At 42.5% G+C, this 20,308-nt stretch overlaps 1 protein-coding gene across 1 annotated transcript in view; it reads right to left on the bottom strand.

Moving 5' to 3' along the window:
* Window positions 1-20,308, bottom strand: part of WDFY1 (WD repeat and FYVE domain containing 1) — a 70,996-nt gene that overhangs the window by 44,976 nt on the left and 5,712 nt on the right. The gene's annotated exons all lie outside the window — the stretch shown is intronic.

The raw sequence follows: 20,308 nt of genomic DNA on the forward strand, positions 1-20,308 counted from the left end.
GAGGAAATCCTGTGCACATGCAGGAAAATGACAAACGACCAAAATAGCCAAAGTTCAATATTCGGGTTTATGACCTCAGAGAAACAATGGGAGCCCTGCGGTTCCTGCTCCTGCACTCTCAAGGCCTCTGGGTGCCAGGCCTCTCCGTCTCCTGCATCCCTAGGACACCGGGGACTCCGCGGGTGATCGCCCCGCTCTGCCTCTGTACTCATAACCAGCTTATTGTCCCCATTGCCAACTCTGTGACAATCACTTTTATATTTCTCATTCATTTATTTATTGATGAGACAGAGTCTCGCTCTGTCACCCACATTGGAGTGCAGTGGCACGATCTCGGCTCACTGCAACCTCCACCTCCTGGGTTCAAGGGATTCCCCTGCCTCAGCCTCTCAAGTAGCTGGGACTACAGGCGCCTGCCGACAAGCCCAGCTAATTTTTGTATTTTTTTGTAGAGATAGGGTTTCATCATGTTGGCCAGGTTGGTCACGAACTCCTGACCTCAAGTGATCCGCCTGTCTTGGCCTTCCAAAGTGCTGGAATTACAGGCATGAGTCATCACACCTGGTTCTTATTTATTATTTTTTAAGATGCAGTCTCACTCTGTGGCCCAGGCTGGAGTGCAATGGTACAATCACGGCTCACAGCAGCCTCGACTTCCCAGGCTCAAGCAATCCTCCCACCTCAGGACCCCAAGGTGCTGGTATTAGAGGCATGAGTCACTACACCTGACCCATTTTTATATTTCTAACAGCAATGTAGATGCTGGCATACAGTAGGAGCTGAATAAATGTTTACACCCTTAACCTAAAATACATGAAGCCTAAATATTGATACCATATGTTTCCAGTTTTGAGGCCAAGTAAAACTGGATGGTGGGATGCATAAGTAGCGTGTCCTGGAGGCAGTGTCCTCCCTGACCCTTGAGACCAGGGAGACCCTCACATCCCCTGACCACAGCACTTCCCAGGAGGTTCATCCACTCCCTCCTCGACGCAGTGCCAATTACCACAAGGCCTGCAAGCCAGACCTATGCGAGCACAAGGCGAGACCGTTTGTGGCAATGAAGGGCATGATAAGACCTTCGTCAGGGACTACCACCTGAGTCCCCATGTCCTCATTCACACGGGAGGAAAGCTGTGTAGCTGGTGGCTATAAGCAAAAATGCAACGCAAAATCAAACTTGAAGAAATCTTTTCAATGCAAACATGAAAATGCGCAAAGACAACAGGTATGCGATTTGAAGGCTTTCAGAAGATCTTTAAGAAGCATCAGCAGCTGGACATCCAACAGGGCTAGCACACCAGTGACCTGCTGCTCAAGAGTGCCCGGGGGGATCAGGAAGCACCCATCGCACCCAGCAGGCTGGGCCCACGCGGCCACAGACCCATGAGGGCTGCACAGTATATGGCAAAGGGATGTTCCTTGGTGGCCAAAACATAGACAGAACTTCTGAAATGTGAGAGAAACTCCTCAGGAGGAAGTATTAATAACATGCGCAGTATGCCAGAAAACATTTACATGGAAAGATGATTTTCAGTAGCACACGAAAACACATCCCAGAGAGGGACGTGGGTCGCTGCCCAAGAGAAGAACAAGGTGGAACCTGCACAGTTGCATGTAACCTCCAGAGCCACCTCTCCTTTCAGGAGGAAGAGTGCCCCGTTGTGTATGACCATGCTGGCAGTGGGAAACCTTGCAATAAAACAAAGTCTCACTAGGCATGGCTGGTGCAGGATCCTGACAAGAAAATGGAGCTCAAAGTAAAACCATCTGGTGAAAAATGGGGTTTTTCACTTTTCACTTGCCTCAGTGGATGCATCCCTCCTCAAGGGAAAAAGATGGGCAAGGCTTATCTTTGCTTAAAACAGAGCGGCTGAACCGTACGGAGCACAAGGTACTCTCGACAGCGGCTATCCTCGCCTTCAGCTAAGCATCACATCACTTTGTTTACAGGACCGCAGACCAGTGGGCCTGGTTATCTTCCCTCAGAAGCCTGTTTTTCTTTATTAAAATCACTGATGCAGAACAACCACCAAAAATACAAGTAAAACTGGTCAGAGACCAGAGGGACAATCAGAATAGTGGTTGCTTCTGGGGTAAGAGGAAGACTGAATGCAACCGGAAGAAAGAAAACTTTCTAGGGGAACGGCAAGGCTCTGGGTGTTGGTGACCACGGGTATATGTATTTGTTAGAACCTGTCCAACTCTACCCAAGATCTGTACACACGATTATATATGATTAAAGTAAAACTAGTAGTTGGTCTTTATTTATCCAAACAAATAAGATGACTTAGCACCACAGTGAGATTAACGCTATTCTGTATGTGAACTGGATAGAAACAAGGCTTAGGGCTAACACAACCGGATCAATCCTCTAGATCCACCAACCAATTGATAGGAAATACACAGGACATGGGAATATATTGAGCACCATTCAGCAAAGTCAAGACTGCAGGAAACTCAATAGAGAAATGACTCACTTTCTTCTACAAATAATTTGCAAGGGAAAAAAAAAATAGAGAGGAAGGACAAACCTATGATTAAAAAGATTTTAGAGGTCTATCAAGTAATTAAAATATGTAGACTTAGTTAAATCCTAATTCAAACTAAAAGATATGTATAGATATTGAGGATATTTTAAAGATTTTTTTTTTTTTTGACAGGGTTTCACTCCGTCACCCAAGGTCTCCTGGAGTGCAGTGGTGTAATCATAGCTCACTGAAGCCTTGAACTCCTGGACTCAAGTGATCCTCCCACCTCAGCCTCCTGAGCAGCTGGGACAACAGGTGTGTACCACCACACCTGGCTGTTGCTCATTCCTTTGGGTGTGTTAATGGTGTCACTGTTTGTTTTTTAAGAAGTAAACAATAATTCCTATATATCACGTTTGCCATTCTCATTTGTCATACTCAGCATGACTACCACAGTCTAGGTCCCATCTTTCACACAGCAGTCAGCCTGCTCTCACAGGAGTAGTGGACTCTTGCCTCCCTCTGCTCCATCTCCAGTGTGCTGACCCCCAGCTACCTCTCCCAGGGAGCCACCTGGATCACAGTGCTCCTATGCTCAGAACCCACCAGTGGTTGTCTCAAATCCAGATTCAACTGACAACCTTAGTGCCTATGACTCCCCATCCCAGAGCCTGCATCCCAGAGAGCTGTCACCCTCACATTCCCCGAATATGTCCAGCTCGGGTTTTGCCCTAAATCTGCCTTCCTCCCCACCCTACCAAGAACTCTTCTCTCTAGACAGTGTTTTCTGGGCAGATCACAGGATGGATGCCATCTTGGCATAACTTCTTCATCTAAAAGAATCAGTGGATGCTTCCATCCAATGATGATCCTTAGACATGAACTACCAATTTATTATTGCAGTGTGTTGACTATATTCCATATTACTTAAATCAGAACGTTTATGGATAGATTCCGACATGGGGGATGAAGCCAAAACCATTGCAATAAATAAGAGGCCAACTTCCTGCTAAGCATTAACTCTGTTCAAGGATTCTCCTCCGCCTCCAAACACACGGTGACGAAGGCCAAGGCACCTGGAGATCAAGGATTCATGTAGCACCACTTCACACTTACAGGCTCCATTTGTACAATCACAAAGTAAACCTGCCAGCTGCCTGTGTGTTCGAGTTTTTTAGGTCAAAGGAAGAATGGAATGCTGACACGTCCTAAACCTCTTCAAATCAATCCCAGCATCTTAGGTCATGAATGTGTAGGTGGCTCAAAGCTTCCAGTGGCATGTGCTCTTCCTCGGTGCTCGTGGAAAGGGGGCGGGCACAATTCAGACATCAGAGAACTCTGCTGGGAGAAGAAAATCTGAAAGGTTGTCTCTTCCAACCAAGCATTGAACCTGGAAAAGTCTAACGTTAATTTCATACAGCTTTAGAATACTTAAACTGGCCCAAAGTCAAAATCGAACCTCCTTAGACTCCAGCGTTTTGAACACAATATTACTTCCTTTGGAAGACAAACATCAGCATACAGTTTGGTTGGCACAAATTGGACCCATACTAGGACTCAACTAATAAACTAGGAAACTGTCAAGACTTCCACGATCTCTTAGGGTTTTTTGTTTGAAAACTGTCGGTCACATCCCAGCTGAGAGAAGGCCCTCCTTGTCTGGGAATCAGGTTCTAAATGAGGCAACTGGCCTGGATGGTTGGCGCTACCTTTGTCTTCACACCTTCACCTGGCATTCCCTTCCATCTCTTTTCAAACCAGACCCTTCCTCTTCCAAGGTTAAATCAGACCAATGTTAAGTTTAAGCCTTAACACTATTGTACCCCAAGAACCTATCTATTAAACAGAGATGCTTATTTCTATGAGTAATATATGAATGCATTTTGTATTATGTCCAGAATATTTACCAAATGGTTGTAAAAATAGTTTTAAGTTGGGCCACTTATTTAAAATACAACAAATTCCACACTAAAAAAATTACTATCCAGTAAATTGGAAGTAAAATCTACTATTCAGTAAGTTGAAAGCAACATAATAATACAGTTTAGTAATATTTACAGGAGCAAACTATTTAAAAGTCTAGGATGATATTAATAAACTGTAATCTCAGCACTTTGGGAGGCCGAGGCGGGTGGATCACGAGGTCAGGAGATAGAGACCATCCTGGCTAACACGGTGAAACCCGGTCTCTACTAAAAATACAAAAAATTAGCCGGGCGTGGTGGTGGGCGCCTGTAGTCCCAGCTACTTGGGAGGCTGAGGCAGGAGAATGGCGTGAACCCGGGAGGCGGAGCTCACAGTGAGCCAAGATCACGCCACTGTACTCCAACCTGGACGACAGAGCAAGACTCCGTCTCAAAAAATAAATAAATAAATAAATAAACCATCTAATCACTAAAGCATCAAGATCAGATGGTATTATTTTTGTAGAAATCACAATATGTCTAGATTGAATGTCTAAACCACTCTCTCCACTAAGATAAAACGGCTTATGTTTTCCTTTAATATTTTGACAATTTTACACCCACATAAACTCATCTAAGGTTTTTCCTGCTGCTTATTCTGCCCATTTTTTCTAATGGCTAGGTTTTCTTTTATATTCCAGGACCACATCAATCTGGGAAAAAGAAATCTTTCCTTAAAACCACAACCTTAGAAATGTGTTCATTCTTTTCCAAGCTCTATTTTGAAGTTGTTTTAAAACAATAGTCTGATATTTTTCCAAAAGGTCCTTAGAAAGGAACTGTGTCATTGCTTTCAGAGCCTAATAAATGTTTCCAAACTTCTCCATGCTACCATTCCTATGGAGGGCTTCTACCGTCTATCTCCTCTGCATTTTCAATTAGAGAAACAAGGACTTATAGCTGCAATATATTCCAGGAACAAATGAGAAAAGGTATCTCCACATATGACTATGTTATACATACATAACTTACAGGGTATGCATGCCACTACCATCACTTACTTTATTTATTTATTTATGTATTTATTTATTTAACAGAGTCTCACTCCATCACCCAGGCTGGAGCGGTATGGCGCAAGCTCAGCTCACTGCAACCTCTGCCTCCCAGGTTCAAGCGATTCTCGTGCCTCAGCCTCCCGAGCAGCTGAGATTACAGACATGTGTCACCATGCCTGGCTAATTTTTGTATTTTTAGTAGAGACACGGTTTCACCATGTTGGCCAGGCTGGTCTTGGACTCCTGGCCTCAAGCGATCCACCCGCCTCGGCCTCCCAAAGTGCTAGGATTACAGGTGTGAGCCACTGCACCTGGCCCCATCACTTTATCATTGTTCAGCACTGTAGATGATTCATTTATTTTCCAAGTAAACAAAATTCCCAAATTGATTCTTTCTTATGTTAAATATTTCAGATTTAAATGTTTTTAAAATGTACTACTGGTGCAGGGAAAGCAAATGAATAACTCAAAACAATAACAAAATGCCACTTCTAGGGCTCTCATACTTCTTTGTCAGAATTGTAAATTAGAACTAACTCTTGGGCAAGAATTTTGCTCCAATATAGAGAGAAACAAATATAACTGCCCAAAAATAATAATGACAACACCACTAATGATAAACTTTGATTAAGGAATTCCAGGCTTGGAAATTGGTTCCATAAAAATTATTTAATAGAATAAAAAAAGACCTACAAATTTAAAAAACTTCATATAAGCCTTATCCAAGGAGTAAAAATGCGGAAAATATGCTAAAAAATGAAATCGGTTAATGCTAGAGTAATTCAATAGCTTATATAATCATTACAAATAGTTATGAAGACCTGGCGTCCCAAGAAAATGTTTATGAAATGGTCAGCATTTTTGTTCCAAAAAAAAAAAAAAAAAGCATACAACAGAGATTATTATAACCCTCAGAGATACTGCAGGTTTATCACAACAAAGCAAATGTTGGAACAAAGTGAGTCACACAAATTTTTGGTTTCCCATATGCAAGCTGTGGTTACACTATAGTTTGTTAAGTGTGAAGTAGCATTACATCTAAAAATCAACGTACATACCTTAGTTTTAAAATACTTTATTGCTAAAAAAAAGTTAACAACCATCTGAAGCTTCAGCGAGGGATAATAGTTAATGATCATCTGAACCTTCAGCGAGGGGTAATAATTAACAATCATCTGCACCTTCAGCGAGGGATGATAGTTAATGATCATCTGAACCTTCAGCGAGGTAGTTAATGACCATCTGAACCTTCATCGAGGGATAATAGTTAATGACCATCTGAACCTTCAGCGAGGGATAATAGTTAACGACCATCTGAACCTTCAGCGAGGGGTAACAGTTTGCTGGTGGAGAGTCCTGCCTCAGTGTTGATGCTGCTGATCCGTCAGGATGATTGGTGATGAAGGTTGGCGTGGCTGTGGCAACTTCTTAAAATAAAACAACCATGAAGTTTGTTGCATCGGTTGACTCTTCCTTTCCCAAAAGACTTCACTGTAGCATGCAATGTAACTTAATAGCATTTTACCCATAATGTGCCAATTCTGCTAGCTTCAAACTTTACTTCTGTAGCTTCCTCACCTCTCTCAGGGTTCATAAAATCGAAGAAGATTAAGGCCTTCTTTCAAAATTGGAGTCGATCTTCTCAATGCCTGCTGCTCCCCCATCAACTAAGTTAATGGAATATTCTAAATCTTTTGCTGCCATGTCAACAATGTTCACGGCATCTTCATTGACGTCGATTCCATCTCAAGAACCCACTTTCTGTGCCCATCCATATGAAACTGTTTATACATTCAGCTTTTATCATGAAATTACAACAATTCAGTCACATCTACATGCTCCACTTCTAATTCTAATTCTCTTGCTATTTCCACATCTGCAGTTACTGAAGGCTTGAACCCCTCAAAGTTATCCATGATGGTTGGAATCAACTTCTTCCAAATTCCTGTTAATATTGACAGTTTAACCTTCTCTCAAGAATCATGAATGTTCTTAACCACATCTAGAATGGTGAATCCTTTCCAGAAGGTTTTCAACTTACTTTGCCCAGATCTATCAGAGGCACTATCTATGGCAGTTATAGCCTTATAAAAAAATTTTTTTTTGAGACAGGGTCTCCCTCGGTTACTCAGGCTGGAGTGCAGTAGCACAATCATGGCTCACTGCAACTTACGCCTCCCAGGCTCCAGGGATCTTCCCACCTCAGGTTCCCCAGTAACTGGGACTACGGGCACGTATCACTACACCTGGCTAACTTTTTAAAGGTTTTTGTAGAGATAAGGTCTCATTATATTGCCCAGGCTGGTCACAAACTCCTGGGCTCAAGTGATCCTGCCACCTCAGCCTCCCAAAGTGCTGAGACTATAAGCATGAGCCACTGTGCCCAGCAAAAGTGTATTTTTTAAATCATAAAATTTGAAAGTTGAAATTACTCCTTGATCCGCGAGCTACAGAATGAGTGTTGTATTAGCAGGCATGAAAACAACATTAATCTCCTGGTATGTCTCCATCCTCAGAGTTCTTGGGTGACTAGGTGCATTTTCAATAAGTAAATATATATATGTGTGTGTGGGTATGTATTTTTTATATATACAAATGTGTGTATGTGTGTGTATATATATGTGTGTATATATATGTATATATTTGAGACAGAGGCTCACTCCATCACCCAGGCTGGAGTGCAGTGGCACGATCTCAGCTCACTGAAACCTCTGCCTCCTAGGCTCAAGAGATTCTCATGCCTCAGTCTCCCAAGTAGCTGGACTTACAGATGTGCAACACCATGACTGGCTAATTTTTGTATTTTTAGTAGAGTCGGGGTTTTGCCATGTTGTCCAGACTGGTCACAAACTCCTGACCTCAAGTGATCTGCCTGCTTTGGCCTCCCAAAGTGCTGGTATTACAGGCGTGAGCCACCATTCCTGGTCAATAAGCAATAATATTTTGAAAGGAATCTTTTTTTCTGAGCAGTAGGTCTCAACAATGGGCTTAAAATATTCAGTAAACCATGCTGTCAACAGAAATGCTGTCATCCAGCCTTTGTTGTTCCATTTATAGAGCACATGGCTCTATAAATAGCTTTAACACAATTCTTAATGGTCCTAGGATTTTTGGAATGGTTAATGAGCATTGGCTTCAACTTAAAGTTACCAGCTGCATTAGCCCCAAGAAGAAAGTCAACCTATCTTTTGGAGCTTTGAAGCCAGGCACTGACTTCTCTTCTCTAGCTATGTAAGTCCTAGATGGCATCTTCTTCCAAAAGGATTGTTTGGTCTACATCGAAAATCTATTGTTTAATGAAGTTGTTTTCACCAATTATCTTAGCTAGATCTTCTAGATAACTTGCTGCAGCTTCTACATTAGCACTTGATGCTTCACTTTGTCCTTTTATGTTATGTAGACTGCTTCTTTCCTTAAACCTAATGTGCCAATTCTGCTAGCTTCAAAATTTACTTCTGTAGCTTCCTCACCTCTCTCAGGCTTCATAAAATCGAAGAGGATTAAGGCCTTGCTCTGGATGAGGCTTTGGCTTAAGAGGATGTTGTGGCTGGTTTGATCTTCTATTCAGATCGCTAAACCTTTCTCTACATCATCAATAAGGCTGTTTTGCTTTCTTACTCATGTTTTCACTAGATTAGCACTTTTAATTTCCTTCAAGAACTTTTCATTTGCATTCATAACTTGGCTGTTTGGTGCAAGAGGCCTAGTTTTCGGCCTGTCTCAGCTTTTGATGTGCCTTCCTCACTAAGCTTAATCATTTCCAACATTTGATTTAAAGTTAGAGACATGTGACTCTTCCTTTCACTCGAACACTCAGAGGCTACTGTAGGGTTATTCACTGGCCTAATTTCAATATTGTTGTGTCTCAGGGAATAAGGAGGCCTGAGGGGAGAGGGGGAAAGGGAGGAAGGGAGGGAGGGAGGGAGGGAGGTGGAGGGCAGAGAGGGAGGGAGGGAGGGAAAGAGACAGACAGACAGACAGACAGACACAGGGTAACAGCCAGTTGATGGAGTATTCAGATCACACACACTATCATTTAAGTTTGCCATCTTATATGGGCACAGTTTGTGGCTCCCCAAAACAATTACAATAGTAATATCAAAAATCACTGAACACAGACCACCACAACAGATATAATAATAATGTTTGGCATACTGCAAGAATTACCAAAATGTGACACAGTGACACAAAGTGAGCACAACGTATTGGAAAAATGGCACAGATAGACTTGCCTGATGCATGGTTGCCATGAACCTTCAATTTGTACAAAATGGAGTATCTGAGAAGCACAATAAAACAAGGTATGCTTGTATCAAATCATATAACTAAATTAGGCATCCACACTGCATCAGGCTGGGCAGGGCAGGTAGGGAGGCTGATAAGGGACAGGAGAGGGGGAGGAGAAGAGAACCCCCCTCCACAGCAGACAATGTCTTGGGCTTCTTGTGAGAACCCCAAAGAAAAGATGCAGAGGCTGAGTTCTGACAGAACAGCAGGGTACCTGCTGACTTCCCCAGTGAGCCACAATTAAACACTTTGCGCAGTGAGCCTTGAAGCACTTAGGGACTTATTTTGTCTGATTTTCAAGAGTGGCTACCTAAAATTCTACATGTAAAAATGTTCCACTCCCTAAGAGTGTATCCTTTAAATTGCTGTCCCCACCAAAAGCAAAAACAGAAGTCACTGGAATCAGAAGCAATTTCAAATATAGTGGCATGACTTTCCCCCCAATGAGTCAGGGGATTTGACATGTCTGCAGATGTTATTGCAGAGGTGAGAGAGTCCCGGCACCAAAAAGGAGACATGGACCTGGACACCAGACTAGAGGTGCCTGGGTAGCCGGGGGCCTTGACAGCATCATTCCCAAAGGAGCAGTGAGCAGAAGACAGGGCCAGCAGAGCTGGCAAAGACATCAGATGCAGAAGGACAGTGAAGGAGAAGATGTTCCCAAAAGGCACCTACCTCTTGGGCCTGAAAGTTACAAGGCAATAAACTGTGCCTCCAGCAACATGTGTCCCTGCCTAACTTTTTTTTTGAGACAGAGTTTTGCTCTTTAGGCCCAGGCTGGAGTGTGATGGTGCGATCTCGATCTCTTCTCACTGCAACCTCCGCCTCCCGGGTTCAAGCGATTCTCCTGCCTCAGCCCCTCTAGTAGCTGGGATTACAGGCACCCACCGCCATGCCCAGCTAATTTTTGTATTTTTAGTAGAGAGGGGGTTTCACCATGTTGGTCAGGCTGGTCTTGAACTCCTGACCTCAGGGGATCTGCCCAACTCGACCTCCCAAAGTGCTGGGATTACAGGCGGGAGCCACCGCGCCCAACCTCCTGCTTAACTTCTTGCAAGCTCACAACACTGAATATTGTGGCACACACACAAGGCTACTTCCTGCATTCTAGACACATATCAAGATTCATGAAAAGCAACTCTGTGATTTCCCACCTCCCTGCACCTCCCTGAACTTCCCTCTACTCTACCACCTTCTCTAAAAAAAAAAAAAGAGAGATTTATGAAAAGCTTGTGGTCTGCTGAGAATGAGGTGCCACATCATGATAGCAGGGATGACAGGCACTTCTGCCTTCATTTTACACTTAAGGAAGCAGAATCAAGGAGAGAGAGTCTGAAAATCACAGAAACCAACAGCAGCACTGCATCAGACTAACTTCAATTAGTTGCTTGACCAACTTTCTCTCTTATCAGAAGATGGTGGAAGTTCATCTTTCAAAACATTACCAAAGTAAACAATTCAAAGCAAAGCAGCCTTATATGGTAAATAAGTAAAACTTTTTAAAAGGCTTTTTAGAAATCCACACTTTATCCATAAAGCAGTAACTCCTAAACAATAAGGAAATAAGAAGCATTAAATTACTTTTTCCCCCCAAATAAATCAGAGTATGGAACAGTTCAGGTCTGACTTCAAAGCTCACTTGGTTCAAAGAAATACTGACCTCTGTGCTAAATAGGAGTGGTGATTCCAACAAAGTCTCTCACTACCTCCAGGTCTAGATTTAGCCCAGTCTAGCTACAGTGTGCAATACAGTTTGTAAGTGCCTGTGGTGAAACAATTTAAAACACAATGTGCTCAATTCTTTACTCCTCCCTGTATCCATGCTCCTTACGATCAGCCATTTTGCAGCTCTTTCCATCAAGAGATGGTATATATTTCTCTGAGCCTTGTTTTTGTTTTGAGATGGAGTCTGGTTCTGTCACCCAGGCTGGAGTGCAGTGGCTTGATCTCGGCTCACTGCAACCTCCGCCTCCAGGGTTCAGGCGATTCTCTTGCCTCAGCCTCCTGAGTAGCTGGGATTACAGGCATGCACCACCACGCCAGGCTAATTTTGTGTATTTTTAGTAGAGACGGGGTTTCACGATGTTGACCAGCCTGGTCTCGAATTCCTGACCTCATGTGATCTGCCCTCCTTGGCCTCCCAGGCTTACAGGCATGAATCACTGCACCTGGCCTATTTCTCTGAGCCTTGAATACGGGTTGGCTAGTGATGCTATGTTCAAAATAATGTGGCTGAATGGGCTGCTAGTACTGAGTCCAGAGGCTTGGTTTGCTCTCACTCCCTGTCTTGGAAGACTGCCACGTCACATGAACCACAGGGGCCAGTCTACCAGAGGACAAATGACGACATGGGAGAGAGCTCAACTGTCCCAGCTGAAGCTATCCTCAGCCTGCCTATAGTGAACTCACTCCCAGGCATGAGAAAGAGTCCAGCTAAGCTCAGCAGAGCTGGCCCACGGCTGGCCACAAGCATGAGTGAGCCTCGCTGAGGCTAGCAGCACTGCCTAGGTGACCCGTGGGCTCACGACAATGACAAATCCCTGCTGTTTTAAGCCACTGAGTTTTGAGGTGGTTTGTTATGCTGCACGAGCTGACACCATGCTTTCTGTTCCAAATAAATAATATACCTTTAAGAATACGTAGGAATCTGAGGTTAAAATTAAAAATAAAAAGCAATTGGCATTTATTGAATGCCAAGGATTTCAAAGTAGATAGTACAAATAACTCCATTTCAACTCTTAATTGAAATATAGGATTCCCATTTTGCACAAGTGCTAATTTGAATCCTTAAAAATGCAAGCAGTCACTGGAAGTACAAAATAAAGTTATTACTCTTAAATATCATACAATGTTTGCCATCCTGTCTACCAAGGATAAAACTTCTGCATGCTTTACCTTCCTATAGTAGATATATGAAAAGTGGAGTTATAACCACAGTTACGATTAAGAATGAAGTGTTTATTCCAGGGAGATTAATCTTTGATCTGCTGAAAGATATGCCTGATGATCATAATAAGTAGAAGGATTCCTTCTTATTTCTTCTACTGTTAAACTCTATCAAAGAGCTAATTAAAAACAAGGTTAAAATACATTTAAGGGAATCACTACGTCTCGAAAGCCTCATCTATTTAAGCCACAATATAGTAGGAGCAAAGATAGATTCAAGGTACGATTTTTTCCTCTGAAAACTACTGGCTCACAAACCAGGAGGCATATTGCAGGAGTCATTAATATTTTTCTGAAGGCAGTGGCGTGATCTCAGCTCACTGCAGCCTCTGCCTCCCAGGTTCAAGCAATTCTCTTGCCTCAGCTTCCCAGGTAGCTGGAACTACAGGCATGCACTACCACACTCAGCTAATTTTTGTATTTTTAGTAGAGATAGAGTTTCACCATGTTGGCCAGGCTGGTCTTGAACTCCTAGCCTCAAGTGGTCCACCCACCTCGGCCTCCCAAAGTGCTGGGATTACAGGCGTGAGCCACTGCACCTGGCCTAATATTTTTTCTTTTTTTTCCCCCCGTACCAAAAGGGCACTGGAAATATTTTTAAACCTGTAATTCCATAAGGATATACATTTGGGTTCAATACATATTTTCTAGTATGTATTACCAGTATGAGTACCTTTTTTTTTTTTTTTTTGAGACGGAGTCTCGTTCTGTCGCCCAGGCTGGAGTGCAGTGGCGCGATATTGGCTTATTGCAAGCTCCGCCTCCCTAGTTTGCGCCATTCTCCTGCCTCAGCCTCCCGAGTAGCTGGGACTACAGGCGCCTGCCACCATGCCCAGCTAATTTTTTGTATTTTTAGTAGAGACAGGGTTTCACTGTATTAGCCAGGATGGTCTCCATCTCCTGACCTAGGGATCCTCCCACCTCAGCCTCCCAAAGTGCTGGGATTACAGGCGTGAGCTACTGCGCCCAGTAGATTACCTTGAAATTGATGTCTATGCTTTAATAAGCAGACTCAACTAGCACATAATTATTTCTATAAAATCACGCCAAGTTCTACCTGGCCTGAAACACGAACATCTCTAAAACTGAAAGTCTTCTTTAAACTTCCTTGAAAACACACCCTAATCACTCCAAAAACAGCTGAACTAAAGCAATTTAACCATCTTTAAATTTTAAACTGATAAAAAGAGATCGATTAATCATTTAAAAAGGGCATACTATACGTTACAAATTAAGCCCTGATTTCTTTTAAATTCTAGGCAAACAGTAATTCTGAGAAAATGTGAATTTCTGGTCATTCTTAGGGATGCTGATACTAATTCAAATCTTGGTAAATCTGTGAACATTTCTGTCACCTATAGCAAATGATATTCTTTCCTAGTCTGACAGTACTTCCAGGAGATACAGAAAAAAAAAAAAAGTGTACTTCTGGCATGCTAGATGGTTTCTATAACATTAAGACGTTTGCTTGAAAGGGAGAAGCAACAACATAGCCATCAGTGCCATCTGTTTTTATCGAATAAATAGCAATTTCCTTCCAACGAGTCTCCGGAATTCTGCCCTGTTCATTCTCACTGCAAAAAGAAGTCTTTCTCCTTTGGTAACGGAGAGAGAAAACACTAGATTGTTATTGAATTTATTCTCTAAATTAAAAGGCAGAGAAACCAGCCTCATTTTGTAGAGGAGAATTAGATTGGCTGAGAAAAACAGAAATTTCCATCCCCTCCCACAATCTAGGGGAGGAATTACTGGACAGCTTCAAGGGTCTGTGACCAAGAATTAGACTGCTGATGTCACCACAGGCAGATTTTATCCAGGGAGGAAGCCACCGGGTGGCCCCAGCATTTGCACCCCCTTTAAACAAATACCACCCTCCCAGAAGCCAGATGGCTGAAAACCTGCAGATGTTTTTTGTTGTTGTTTGGTTTTTTTTATCAAAACAATTCTTGCTGTGATCTCTTCACTGTTAGCATAAAAACAATTTTTTGTGATCCTCGTGCCATCAGGAAGTCTAGAAACTAATCACTGAAGATCAGGAATAATCTAGACGGGCTGGAGTACATGGAGGATCCAGGCAATACTTTCTTACATTACAAAAAGTCTGGCCAGGCACAGTGGCTCAGACCTGTAATCCCAGCACTTTGGGAGGCCAAGGTGGGTGGATCACTTGAGCCTAGGGCCTTGAGACCAGCCTGGCAACATAGTAAGACCCTGTCTCTACAAAAAATAAAAATAAATTAGCCGGACATGGTGGCACATGTCTGTTATTCCAGCTACTTGGCAGACTGAGGCTGGAGGATTGCTTGAGCCCAGGAGTTCAAGACCAACCTGGGCAACATAGTGAGACCCCCATCTCTACAAAAAAATCAAAAATTAGCCATGAGTGGTGGTGCATGTCTGTGGTCTCAGAAACTCAGGAGGCTGAGGTGAGAGGATCGCTTGAGCCCAGGAGGTGGAGGCTGCAGTGATCTCTGATCGTGCCACTGCACACCAGCCTGGGAGACAGAGTGAGACCCTGTCTCAAAAAAAAAAAAAAGGCTCGAACTCTATCCATAGCCTAGAAGTCTTGAAACACAAAGGAACCACAAAGAAGCACAGATTGCAATAAGGAACAGTAGTTTGTTTTTGTTTTTTTTTTAAGAAAGAGAATCTTACTATCACCCAGGCTGGAGTGCAGTGGCACAATCTCAGCTCACTGCAACTTCTGCTTCCCAGGTTCAAGCCATTCTCCTGCCTCAGCCTCCCGAGTAGCTGGGACTGCAGGCGCACAACATCTCACCCAGCTAATTTTTGTATTTTTGGTAGAGATGGGGTGTCTCACCACGTTGGTCAGGCCGGTCTCAAACTCCTGACCTTAAGTGATTCACCCACCTCGGCGCCCCAAAGTGCTGGGATTACAGGCGTGAGCCACGACACCCAGACAGTGGCCTATTTTTAGATTATGTTCCATGCTTCTTTTTCCTAACAGATTTGTTGACTGATTCAATCAAACTAACACTTGAGACATTACTATAAGCTTTACACTGTTTTACATGTTAGAAAAATTTTATTCATTTTTTTTTTTTAATTTTTGAGACAGAGTCTCACTCTCGTCGCCCAGGCTAGAGTGCAATGGCACGATCTCAGCCCATTACAACCTCCACCTCCCAGGTTCAAGCGATTCTCCTGCCTCAACCTCCCCGGTAGCTGGGATTACAGGCATCCGCCACCATGCCTGGCTAATCTTTGTATTTTCAGTAGAGATGGGATTTCACCACGTTGGCCAGGCTGGTCTCAAACTCCTGACCTCAGGTGATCCACCCATCTTGGCCTCCCAAAGTGCTGGGATTACAGGCATGAGCCATTGCGCCCGGCCAGAAAAATTTTAAAGGTCACCATTTAATTAGTAAAGGCAAATATGTAAATGAATAACAATAATAATATAATGTGGTAAGAGCTATGAGGACAACAAAAGGGTAGATTAATGTTAGAGAGTGGGAACGGTGGGATAGTGGGTTGGGGGATTTGGCAAACATTGCAGAAGAAGTTCGAATGGATGAGAGGGAGCTAAGCAAACGAAACTGAGAAGAGGGTTTCAGCGAGGGAGAGCAGTAAGAAGCCTCTTTGGGATACTGCAGGTATCCCAGGAATTCCATACTAGGCTGTATTTTCTACAAACCATGACCTAGAAACCAAAAATGCCCCCCATCAATACTGGTTTCACTACAAGCACCCTCATCTCCCCATTAACCTTTGAAACTGGACTCTACTGATGGAAAGTATCTAAATCAAGTATAAAGAGGAGGAGAAAGAAAGAGAAAGTCAACTTTTTACTTAAAATTTCTTTGACGGTGGTCTGCTGCAGATTCACCTTGACCTTGAAGAGAAGTGTTCTCAGCGAAGTAGTATGTGGTTGACAAAGAAAAATGAATGGTTACAGAGATTATTTCACCATGAAGTATGACAAAAATACATCATGAAATCAGTATATATGTGCTCATATCTTAACAACTCTCAGAAAGATTTACAGAGCACACTTTGTAGAGAGGGAAGATGAATACCTAAATTCTAGAAACAAATATTCATTACATTACAATCTGCTTCTTAGGAAAGAACTAGCAGATTATTAAAGGTAAACACAGCAGAGGAAAAGTCTACTGTGCAGAAATGGTTAAGTCTGTATCATTCAACCAGTGGCTAGTTAAGCAGTACCTGGTGGAGTACAGACTATGTGGGAAGATAAGGTGAATAAACACAAAGCAACAGGAACTAATACCTGATTGTAATTAACTAGGCATCATCAGTAATATACTAGGCGTGTTGAGGGAAGCTCAGAAAGGACAGAGAATGACGGGCTGGGAAGAATTATTCAACAAAGGAGGTGGAACTTGAAGTGGATCTAGGAGACAAAGGGAGGGTTTGAATACAGGAGAGAGGGCAAGGGAGGTTCCTGGTGAGGAAGGCCAAGGCACCCAGGTGGGAAATGTACCAGATGTGAGTGGGGCAGAACACACATTGACTTTACTGGACACAAAAGAACCGTAATAAGTGAGAGATAAAAGGTGGAAATAAAGCTGTTAGCAGGGACCAGTTATGGAGTTCCCAAAGTCTTTTTTTTTTTTTTTTTTTTGAGATAGATTCTTGCGGCTTTATTGCCCAGGCTGGAGGGCAGTAGCACAATCGCAGCTCACTGCAACCTCTGCCTCTTGGGTTCAAGCAATTATTGTGCCTCAGCCTCTCAAGAAGCTGGGATTACAGGCATGTGCCACCACACCTGGCTAATTTTTGTATTTTTAGTAGAGATAGAGTTTCACTATGTTAGCCAGGCTGGTCTCAAACTCCTGGCCTCAAGCAATCTGCCTGCCTCAGCCTCCCCAAGTTCTGTGATGACAGGCATGAGCCACCGCACCCAGCCCCCAAAGTCCTTTTACAGACATGATTAAAGAAGGAGCTAATGAAAAGTCATGAGCAGGAGAAAGACACAATAAAAGCCTGGTTAAAGATATGAGATTGGTGGGACAGCTCCAAGTACAGTATGCTGGAACTCGAGGAAGCCAGTTAACAGGCTTTGAAAGATGAGGTTTAAAAGATGATGAGGACAAACACTAAGGTAATTATGGGCAGGTAGGCAGAAAAGAGTTCCCACAGCAGGCCTGATGCTGCTGTCCTTAGAAAGGCTTGCTTGCAAGGTTGGCCCTTGGCAGGTGTCTGGGACCTCGTTTATTCAGAGGGGGTCTCACCATTCCCTAACTCCTAAGAATGGCTCACTGTGCTTCGTGTCTGTATAAAATATGTAGTTTATGCTGACCACCTACCTTCCTTCTGGGAGTCTGGAATTTTGGTACATGTTAGGCCAAGGGTGCCTACATGACCAGCCTCTAACACTGAATAAAGTCTCTAATGAGCTTCCCTGATAAACAATATGTCACACATGTTATCTTAATTCAATCTGAATTAGCATGTCCTGTGACTCCACAGGAAGAGGACCCTTGGAAGCCTTGTGTCTGGTTTCCTCTGGATTTCATCCCATGTGCTGATTTGGTTTTGCGTCTTTTGGCTATGATAAATCACAGCCATGTGTATGACTATAACGTGTCAGTCTTTCTAGTGAATCAATGAACCCGATCTTGAGGATCTCAAATACAGCAGGGGAAAGAAAGATGTCTCAGGGAAACTACTCACTGACATGACCTGCAAGCAACCAAATATGGAAATAAAGAAAAGCTAAGAATTTAGGATTGTAAATAACCCCTCCAATGGTATTGTCCTATTCAAACAGGAAAATTTTTTTTATTTGCACACGTGCACGTGCACACATACACACAAACATGCATACAGAGTAAGTAGAAACATTACTCTTTCATAAGATTAAAGTAATAAAACGCAAAATAAATGGGAATGAAAATAATAGCAGCTTAAAACACTTCTATAGTGCTTTATCTGTGCCAGTTTAGTCTCTGATAAGATTAAAGCAATTAAATGGAAAATAAATGGAAATGAAAACAATAACAGCTAACACTGTATAATGTTTTCTCTGGGCCAGGCACTGTTCCACATTATTTAATTCACCTAATCCTCACAAAACTCTGTAAAGCAGGTACAAAATGGACTCACGTCCATTTTGCACATGAGAAAACTGCAATACAGTGAGATTAAATAACTTGTCTAAGCTCACAGGGCTGGGATTCAAACAGGCATTCTGGCTCCCAAGCCTCTGTTCTTAACTATGCTATAAAAAGAAAATGATTGTAACAATGAAGGATCACTCTAACAATACAGGAGTAAATGTGTGGCCGCCCAGGCTTCCTGCCTTCTCAGGTCTTCAGTTTATTTTATAACACAAATTAAAGTCTACTTGTAGGCTCTGCATGACAATGAAAATACAGCAGTTAACATCCTGGTTTTCTGTATTAACTAATGAATTCCAGTTATGCCAGGCTTCCTCCCAGGCATAACACTTAAAAATCAAGTTGTTTATTTAAGATTGTTTCTATGTGAACAATTAGTAAATATACAAATTTTTCCCCAAACCGTCTCAATAAACTTAGATATATCTAAGTGGAAGCAAATATATTAAATATTTGGTATAATTTTTAAAAAAGGAAAATGCTAAAAAACATCTAAAAGTTGGTTTTCTGGTTTTACTCTTTCCCAGCCTAAGTGCAATATCTTAAAACAGTTTAAATCACATGAGATTTATCTTTAACTTGGGACAAACAAAATGAGTTTCCTACAGAAACCAATCTTGGCCTACAAGCCCCTAATGCAACAGTATAAGCACGTCCATCCACAAACTCTGTTTCTCAAAAGGGAAGACAGTTGGCCTATAGCCTTAACTTATTTATAAGGCTTTATAAAGCTTTTACCTTTTAAAAATTGTATCAATCAACTGACTGTCTACAGTTTTGGTGCAGTCCACAGCAAAAAAGTCCAAAAAGCAAACATACTGGTTCCTAATGTCTCACCATTTTAGTTCTGTTCTGAAAGCAGTCTTATTTTCTGTTTCCCCTACCAGGAAAGTCACCACTGTAGTTCAAATTCTTAAACTTACTACTGAAGTTATCTTGTTTTTGTTTCTTTTTTTTTTTTTTTAATACAATTTCTGGATAGAAAGACAGTCCTACCTTTTAGCCGGTGCCAGGCATAGTGGCTCACGCCTATAATCCCAACACTTTGGGAGGCTGAGGTGGACACATTGCTTGAGCCCAGGAGTTTGAGACAAGCCTGGATGACATGAAAAAACTGTCTCTACTAAAAATACAAAAATTAGCTGGGCGTGGTGGCACGTGCCTATAGTCCCAGCTACTTGGGAGGCTGAGGTGGGAGGATCAGCTGTGCCTGGAAGGTAGAGGCTACAGTGAGTGGAGATCATGCCATTTTACTCCAGCCTTGGCAACAGAGTGAGATCCTGCCTCAAAATAAACAAAAGACAAAAACAACAAAAAGACTTTTAGCCAGGTATGGCGGCACAAGCAATGTAGTCCCTGCTACTCAGGAGGCTGAGGCAGGAGGATCGCTTGAGCGCAGTTCAAATCCAGCCTGGGCAAAACAGTAAGACCTCATCTCCTAAAAAAAAAAAAAAAATTAATAATACTTTACAAAAATCCTTAGTTCCAAAGTTCAGGAAATTTAAACTGAAGTTAAAAATACTAATTTAGGTTTAGCA

The sequence above is a fragment of the Macaca mulatta genome, chromosome 12 (assembly GCF_049350105.2).
Source record: "Macaca mulatta isolate MMU2019108-1 chromosome 12, T2T-MMU8v2.0, whole genome shotgun sequence".
NCBI classification, from domain to species: domain Eukaryota; kingdom Metazoa; phylum Chordata; class Mammalia; order Primates; family Cercopithecidae; genus Macaca; species Macaca mulatta.